This window comes from Numida meleagris, chromosome Z (genome assembly GCF_002078875.1).
Source record: "Numida meleagris isolate 19003 breed g44 Domestic line chromosome Z, NumMel1.0, whole genome shotgun sequence".
Classification (NCBI taxonomy): Eukaryota; Metazoa; Chordata; class Aves; order Galliformes; family Numididae; genus Numida; species Numida meleagris.
This window is the reverse complement of record NC_034438.1, coordinates 40,271,563-40,281,190: the sequence shown is the minus strand read 5'-3', so window position 1 is coordinate 40,281,190 and position 9,628 is coordinate 40,271,563.

Here is a 9,628-nt window from a genome sequence, read left to right as displayed (position 1 = left end):
TCTTGCGGTGTTGTCATATGTAAGTCACTGTGGCGATAGAACCTCAAAGGTATTTGGCAGAATCCATAGTTAATTTTTTTTTGTTTATTGGTCTCTGGGTGTGCTTTTGGCTGGCATTTGCCATGTCAGTCTGGGATGTGCGAAACACTGCTTCTGAAGAAATATTACTTTGGATGCAACTAGTACAATTACAGCAAAAATTAAGTTTGGTTTTCAAAATATATTCTTTAGTCCTTAGCTACAGTTCCAGCATTTTCTGATAGATCCCCACAATTTAATGTAAATATGAAGGAATTATTAATTTATGTATGCAGATAATGATTTTGAAGACATTCACTATTCATTCCAAAAAGGTGACTTTTAAAATATAACCAGTTTGTGTTATCCTTATATAATTTTGTCTGCAGAACAGTTTATTGAAATCACATTATAGTAATTCACAAGATCTTATGTTAAATCATCTTCTTTTATAAGCTGTACATTATTATTTTCAAAATCACTTTCAAAAGGGCCTGTATGACATAATTATGATGTAGCTATTTACAGTGATTTCTGTGTAGTATAGAATTTAAATGATTTCTGTTTAGTACAGAATTTAATTGATTTCTGTATAGTACAGAAATTCACAAAGAATAAATCTATTCACAAAATTTACAAAACACAATAAAATTATATTTTATTTAAAGCAATGTGTTTAAAAATTTCATCTTAAAAATAAATCAGTTACTCTGGATTACCTGTAAAAAGTTTAACTCTTTTCTTTAAGCTATTGGTTCAACACGATCATTCTTGTTTTTAGCTTGAAATTTAACAGCTCATGATGTGCATTTGAAATTAGAGCTATCCTCACTTCTGCTTAAGTTAAGGTCAAGTAATATGATTTTGCTCCTTGATTAGTGTGTGATAGCCCATTTATGCTAAAAAAAACCAAGTCAGCAGAGTTCATTATGTTTACTGATACACAGCTATAATGTAGTAGGAAATGCAGTATGAATATATCCAAATGTTTTTAGCTCAACATTGTATTCAACCAAAGCACATAAATTGCTTCCCAGCTAAATTCTAACCTAATGCAGCCAAATGAGGAGCAGTTTGCTATCTTGATGCTTCAGAAGCTGTTTCAGAAGAAGCATCAGCCTGTCACCAAAACCACTTATATTTACTTAATGAAGAATTCTCTTTCCATGGTCATTGTTCAGTATTTAAAGTTTGTTGAGTGTAAGAACATCAGTACACTCATGTAGTAAAAGATTTGTGAGCATAATACAATTTGTGCAAGAATGTCTACCTGCAGAAATATAACATGTTGAAAAAAGGGGTTTTTATGTAGTTTTCTCCAATTGTGTAAATACTTAACAGTTATAAGATTATACGCATATTTAAAAACTAAATAAAGTCTGTTACTAGATTGAGGCTTGTAAGGACACTATTTTTCTTCACACCATGGAATCAGATGAAAAGGAGACCTTTTCCAGTGTGTTATTAGAGGAGGAAACACCCAACTGAAATTTATTATTACCGATTTTGTACTATGTTGCTGAGATGCATTGTCTTTTCTATAATTTGAATAAGAAAAGGTCTCAGATTGGCAGTAATTTTGGCAGTTTTGTCAAATTTTTGTCTGAGACTGAAATCTCATTCTACTTCAAGGTTAATGAGCGTAGTATTTTATCTTACATTCTGGAACAATCAATGTGTCTTTGTAACTTTGTACTTCTTTTCTTGTTTGTTTTAGTTTTCAGCTCTGAGTCATGTAACCTTTCATCTACTTAGATATAAAAACACTGTGAATTTCTTTTAACATATTCCTATTTCTTCTTGCCCAGTCACTCCGTAATTTCTTTGCAGTACATTTTTGTACAATGTACAGTTTTGTTTGTACATTGCAATAAATAGCATCCTATTTATTGATTTGTTCATTTTTCCTTATTGTAATAAATAATTCTTTAATGTTTTTGAATACACCTATTTTTTTTCCAAGCAGTATAGAATTCACCTTGCTTAGGTGGAGAAAACTAAAATTAGTTGTGTTCACATTTATTCTGCGCTTATGTCCTGTGTGTGAAGTAACTATTTTCAAAGAACTGTGTACTCGGGGAGTAAATTCTAATAAGAGTATCATCTCAAATTTTACTCTGATCTTTTATAAACACAAATGTCTATGTATTTTCACTCTAGTACAGAACACCAGAATTGCTTTCTGGCACCGAGTCCAATGGGCATGACATTGCCTTTCTCATTATTTTACTGACTTACCTACCAATACCTTTTCCTGAGATCTGGTACTTTTAAAATGGTTGGTTGCCATTACCTTCCAAACACCTTCCAAACCTGCTTTCAGTGGGGCATTGTTTCTTCCTATCTTACCCAATGAAATTGCACAGACGCCTGAAGTTTCACCCAGAATTTGCCAAGTATGAAGAGGAGAAGGTTTTGCACAAGGAAATAATGGCAGCCACTATCATTCAAGGCAGAGTAGAAAGAAGTACTGATTTTGTTTTCCTTACAGAGCAACGTAAAGGTAACAGCATGACACATAACCTTGAAGATTGACTCAGTCTTCTCTGTTTGAATGGATTCACATATTTCTTTCTCCACAGGAGGAATCATGTCCTTTAGGCTGTTTTACAGATGAGTAATGTAATGTACACCATTTGGCAAGAATCTATGAAAATAATGAAATATTTTTTGAGGGTCAGATGGAAAAAAATGAAGAATGGATGAGTAACCCATTGGCATAAGGAAAACTGGCCTCCAGGATACCCTCCAAAGACCATTAGATCTAGCTATAAAACACTGTAAAACAGAGAATTGGTACTTTTAGCAGTGGATTTGAACAGTTGTATGCTTCTCAACATCATTATTCTTCACAATAGATTTTTGGTTAGGGCATTTTACTGAGGAAAAAGAAAGGTAACTTTAAATTGCTTTAAATTAGGCATGAGTTTTAGTGAGTTAAACTTGGTTCTCCAACTTTTAGGGAAATATTCTACACATTGAGCAATAAATAATGTTGGAAGGTGAAACAGGTATTTCTCTGCAGCGAAACTCAGCACCATGTAATGTTTTTGAAAGAGCACTAGCAACATTCTACAGAAAAAGGATAAAACCAATAATTGGAAGAAGATATGCACAACATGTGAGCATCTTGTCCTAGAAAGGGAACATCTATCCTCATTGTTAATTCAAATGCATATGGGGAATTGCATTTTGAGATATCAGCTTCAAGAAGAGAGAAAGCTTTAGGCAGGTGATTTTTTTTTTCTTGCAAGTTTTTCCAACACTGCAAGCAAAAAAAAAAAAAAAAAAAAAGATACTATTGAAAACTAAAAAGCCTGTTTTGCTCATGTCTTTAGACTATTCTTAATGGCACTACCAGTGCCTTCTGTAGGAAATGCAGCATCCTGATTTGTATGAATTTCATCATACATGCACAAATGAGCACAGGCAGCTTGACAGCATGCCTTTTGAACAGTCTTTTTCTGCCATTCCTGGGTTTGGAGTATTCTTGTTAGAGCAGTATGAAGATGACTGCTAATGCCTCCACTCGGCCCAGCAATCATTACTGGTTATTTCAGTGTCTCTCTGACTATTCAGCAGATTATAGACACAAGCACTTTTAAAACGTCTAATTCAACTTTTTCTGCCAATACTAGATCTTTCTGGAAATGCACTTTGGGTACTTTGCTATTCTTTTATTATAAAATCATAGAATCCTTAGAGTTAGAAGGGACATTTAAAGGGCATCTAGTCCAAATCCCCTGCAATGAACAGGGACATCCACAGCTTGATTATGTTGCTCAGAGCCTGGTCCAGCCTGGCCTTGAAAGTCTCTAGGGATGAAGCATCCACCAGCTCTCTGGGCAACCTGTGCCTGTGTCTCACCACCCTCATTGTAAGACTTTCCTTATATCTAACCTAAATCTTTGCTCTTTAAGCTTGAAACCATTTCTCCTTGTGCTGTCACCACAGATCCTGCTGAAGAGTCTGTCTCCTTCTTTCCTGAGCTCCCCTTTAGATACTGAAAGGCCACTTTTCAGGTCTTCCTGGAGCCTTCTCTTCTCCAGGCTGAACAGTCTCAGCTCTCTCAGCCTGTCCTCATGGGAGAGGTGTTCCATTCCATGGATCATTTTTGTGACCCTTCTCTGGACACCCTCCAGCAGGTCCATGTCTCTCCTGTATGGAGAATTCCACATCTGGATGCAATACTCCAGGTGAAGCCCCACCAGCACAGAGTAGTGGGGCAGGACCACTTCTGTCGACCTGCTGGCCCTGCATCTTTGGATGCAGTCCAGGATACAGTTGGCTTTCTGGGCTGTGAGGGCACATTGCTGGCTCATGTCCAGCTTCCCAGCCTCCAGTCCTCTCAAGTCCTTTTTGGCAGGGCTGTGCTCAGTCCCTCAGCTTGTGTTGGTAATGGATGTTGCCTCAACCCAGGTGCAAGACCTTGAACTTGGATTTTTTGAACCTCATGAGGTTCTCCTGGGTCTACTGTTCAAGTCTGCCTAGGACCCTCTGGATGGCATCCCATCCCTCTGGTGTGTCAACTGCGCCTCACAGTTTGATGTCATCCACAAACTTTCTGAGAGTGCACTTGACCCCACAGTTGATGTCCTTGATGAAGATATTAAAGAGTACCAGTTTCAGCACTGACCCCTTGGGGACACCACTTGTCACTGATCTCAGGTACAGTGCTCTGCAGGGACAGCTGGACAGCAGTGGAGATGATGATTCTTCCCACTTGAAGGTGTCTTCGAAGCCTTTCAGGACTACCCTCAACATTACAACCTCCTCAGAAAAGAACAAAAGATGGCTCATTGTTGTTGGTGACTCAGTGCTGAAGGGAGCAGAAGGCCCAATATGTAGAGCTGACCCTCTACACAGGGAGGTCTGCTGCCTCCCGGGAGCCCGGGTTAAAGATGTAAGGAAGAAACTTCCTTCCCTAGTATGGTCCTCAGATTATTATCCTCTGTTGTTGTTTCAGGTAGGCAGAGATGAAATAGAAAGAACCTCCCTTAGAACCATGAAAAAGGACTTCAGAGCCTTAGGTCGTCTGGTTCGGGAGCACAAATTGTGTTCTCCTCTATCCCTCCAATTATAGGGAATAATGAGAGACTAAACATGATGGTTCAGCAGATTAATATCTGGCTCCAAGCCTGGTGTGCCCGACAGGGTTTTGGGTTTTTTGACCTTGCCTCGATTTTCACAAGACTGGGCCTGCTGGCAACTGATAGGAATAGCTTATCCCATCGGTGGAAAGGGGTTTTATGATGGGAACTGGGAAGGTTCATTTATAGGGCTTTAAACTAGGTATGATGGGGGTGGGGGTGAAACCAGGGTCATTAATAAGGAGCCTGTATGTAATGAGCCAGTGCTTGTGGGAGGGGCTTGTGCTAGTAATATCCCACAGTCTTGTGGGGTGAAGGAGGAGGATGACACACCTTTTTGTAGGAAGAATACAACGGTTGGTGTGAGGTTGGTGGCTATGGAAACATGTGAGCGAGGTTGAGAGGGTATTAGGGCTTCTCCCACTCATATGGTGGCCCAGCTCAGGTGCATCTACACCAATGCACGCAGCATGGGTAACAAACAGGAGGAGCTAGAGGCCATTGTGCAGTCGGAAAACTATGATATAGTTGCCATCACGGAAACATGGTGGAACGACACGCACAGCTGGAATACTGTGATTGATGGCTACTGACTTTTCAAAAGAGATAGGCAAGACAGGAAAGATGGTGGTGTAGCCCTCTATGTTAAGAAAGAATATGAATGTGTGGAAATTAATGATGGTGATGATAGGGTCGAGAGCTTATGGGTTAGGATAAAAGCGAAGGCCGATAAGACTGACATAATCGTGGGAGTCTGCTACAGGCCACCCAACCAGGACGAAGTGGTGGATAAGATACTTTATGGGCAGTTGGGTGAGGTCTCGAGGTCTCTACCCCTTGTTCTCATGGGGGACTTCAACTTCCCAGACATCTGCTGGAATTATAATATGGCAGAAAGGGAACAGTCCCGGAGGTTCCTAGAGTGTGTCGGAGACAACTTCCTGACACAGCTGGTGAAGGAGCCAACAAGGGGAAGCAAAATCCTGGACCTGCTGCTTGTTAACAGAGAAGGCCTTGTGGGGGATGTAAAGGTTGGAGGCTGTCTGGGGCAAAGTGATCATGAAATAATAGACTTCTCAATCTTTGTTGAACCTCAGAGGGGAGTCAGCAAAACTGCAACCTTGGACTTCCGAAGGGCAGACTTTGGCCTCTTTCAGAGCATGGTTGAGAGAGTCCCTTGGGAAGTAGTTCTGTAGGGCAGGGGAGCCCAGGACAGCTGGGAATACTTTAAGGAAGTTATTTTAATGGTGCAGGAGCTGGCCATCCCCAAGTCACAGAAGGCGAGCTGTTGGGGTAGAAGACCGGTCTGGCTGAACAGAGAACTTAAACTGGAACTCAGGAACAAAAGGAAAGTTTATGGTCTTTGGAAGAGGGGGCAAGCAACTTATGACGATTACAGGTACATAGTGAAGCTGTGCAGGGAGAAAATTAGAAAAGCCAAAGCTCAGCTAGAACTGAACTTGGCCACTAAGGTGAAGAACGGCAATAGATGTTTCTATAAATACATCAACAGTAAAAGGAGGGCTAGGGAGAATCTCCATCCCTTGTTGGATGCTGAAGGCGAGTGACCAAGGATCAGGATAAGGCTGAGGTACTTAATGCCTTCTTCGCCTCAGTCTTTAATAGTAAGACTTGTGCCCTGGGCACACAGCCCCTTGAGCTGGCAGATGGGGATGGGGAACATAATAGGCCATGCACAATCCATGATGAGATGGTTTTGGACCTGCTCCGCAAGCTGGACACTCACAAGTCCATGGGGCCAGATGGATTACACCCTAGAGTGCTGAGGGAGTCGGCGGATGTGGTTGCCAGGCGTCTCTCCATCATCTTTTGACAGTCCTGGCTAACAGGGAATGTCCTGGTTGACTGGAGACTAGCAACTGTGACTCCCGTCTTCAAGAAGGGCCAGAATGATGATCCTGGTAGCTACAGACCTATCAATCTCACCTCGGTGCCAGGGAAGGTTATGGAACGGATAATCTCAGGATACATTGTGGATCAGTTAAAGGTCAACCAGGCAATCAGGCCCAGCCAGCATGGGTTTATGAATGGTAGATCCTGTTTGACAAACCTGATTTCGTTCTATGACAAGGTGACCAGCTTAGTGGATGAAGGCAAGGCTGTCGATGTGGTGTACCTGGACTTCAATAAGGCCTTTGACACTGTCTCCCACAGCATCCTCAGGAGAAGCTGGCTGCCCATGGTTTGGATGGGCATTTGCTCTGCTGGGTAAAACACTGGCTGGATGGCCAGGCCCAGAGAGTTGTGGTCAGTGGAGTTACATTTAGTTGGCAGATAGTCATGAGCGGTGTCCCCCAGGGCTCGGTGCTGGGGCCTCTTCTATTCAACATCTTTATCAGTGATCTTGATGAGGCGATTGAGTGCACCCTCAGTAAGATTGCAGGCGACACCAAGTTGGGAGGGAGTGTTGATCTGCCTGTGGGTAGAAAGGCTCTACAGAGGGACCTGGATAGACTGCATCGATGGGCCAAGGCAAACCATATGAGTTTCAACAGGGCCAACAACCCCAGGCAACCCTGCAGGCCTGGGGAGGAGCGGCTGGAAAAGGAAAAGCTCAGGAAAGCTGCCTGACAGAAAGGGACCTTGGTGTGCTGATGGACAGTTGGCTGAATATGAGCCAGCAGTGTGCCCAGGTGGGCAAGAAGGCCAATGGCATCCTGGCTTGGATCAGGAATGGTGTGGTGAGCAGGACTAGGGAAGTCATCCTGCCCCTGTACTCGGCATTAGTGAGGCCTCACCTCGAGTACTGTGTTCAGTTTTGGGCACCTCAGTACAGAAAGGACATGGAGGTGCTGGAGCAGGTCCAAAGAAGGGCAACAAGGCTGGTGAAGGGCTTGGAGAAGATGCCCTACGAGGAGTGACTAAAGGAACTGGGGCTGTTTAGTCTGGAGAAGAGGAGGCTGAGGGGAGAGCTCATTGCTTTCTTCAAATACCTGAAAGGTGATTGCAGTGAGAGCGGGGCTGGTGTCTTCTCACTGGTGACAGGTGACAGGACAAGGGGAAATGGCCTCAAGTTGTGCCAGGGGAGGTTTAGGTTGGATATCAGGAGAAACTTCTTTACAGAAAGAGTTGTTAAGCACTGGAACAGGCTCCCCAGGGAGGTGGTTGAGTCACCATCCCTGAATGTGTTTAAAAACCATTTGGATGTGGTGCTCGAGGACATGATTTAGCGGTGGGTTGTTAGAGTAGTATGGTTAGGTTGTGGTTGGACTTGATGATCTTGAAGGTCCTTTCCAACCTGAGCAATTCTATGATTCTGTGATTCTATGATCTCCATCCAGACACTGAGCCATTGACCACCACTCTCTGGGTTTGATCCTGCAGCCAGTCCTTTGTCCATCAAGCAGTCCACCCACAAAATCCATGTCTTGCCAATTTGGAGAGAAGGATGTTGTGGGGTACTATGTCAAAGGCCTTACTGAAGTCCAGATAGATGACATCAGTGGCTCTTCCCTTGTCCATTGATGCAATTACACCATCATAAAAGGCCACTAGGTTGGTCAAACAGGATGCACAGACTTGTGGATGCTCATGTTTTTCAGGTGGTCACAAACCTGATCTTCATTCACAGCAGGAGGGACGTTGCTTCCCCAATACCCTCCTTCCAAACCAAGAGTTTGAGGGCTGTGTGACTAGCAGTTATCAGAGAAGACTGAAGCAAAAATGTTGCTGAGTACCTCAGCCTTCTCCTTGTCTGTTGTTACCAGCTTGCCTGTGTCACTCACTAGACGGGGGGTATGCCCTCCTGGAGTTTCCTTTTCTGGTTGAGGTAACTGTAGAATCCTTTCTTGTTCTCTTGGCACCTCTTGCCAAGTTTAGTTCAAGTTGGGCCTTGGCTTTCCTGACCCCATCCTTACACAGCCTAGCTGCTTTATTATTCTCTTCCCACAGTACCTGTTTCCATGTGCATTTTCTTTTTGCTCTTCAGTTCAACGAGCAGGTCCCAGTTTGGCTATGCTGGTCTCTTGCCTTCCTTTCCTGACTTGCTACATCTGGGGATGGAGAGCTTTTGTGCCCTGAGGAAAGCTTCCTTAAAGATCTACCAGCTCTGCTCTGCCCAGGAAGACAGTTTCTCAGGGTGTTTTGTTTACTAACTCCCTGAAGAGCTGGAAGTTAGGTTTCCTAAAATTTAGTGCCCTCATTTTACTCATTGACTGTCTTATATCCTCAGGATTGTGAACTCCATCATAGCATGGTCATTACAGTCCACACTGCCTCCAATCCTGATGTCACCAATCGGTTCATTTGCGCTGGTGAGCAACAGGTCCAGTATTACATTCCCCCTGGTGGGGCCATTTGCTGCTTGGCTCAGGAACTTATCCTCAATGCATTCCAGGAGCCTCCTGGATTGCCTACAGCTCACCATGCTGCTTTTCCAGCAGATATCTGGGTGGTTGAAGTCCCCCAGCAGGACAAGCGCTAGCAGTCATGGTGTCTCCTGTAGGTGGAGGTAGAAGGCCTTATCGACAGGCTTTACTTGATCAGGTGACGGTAGTAGA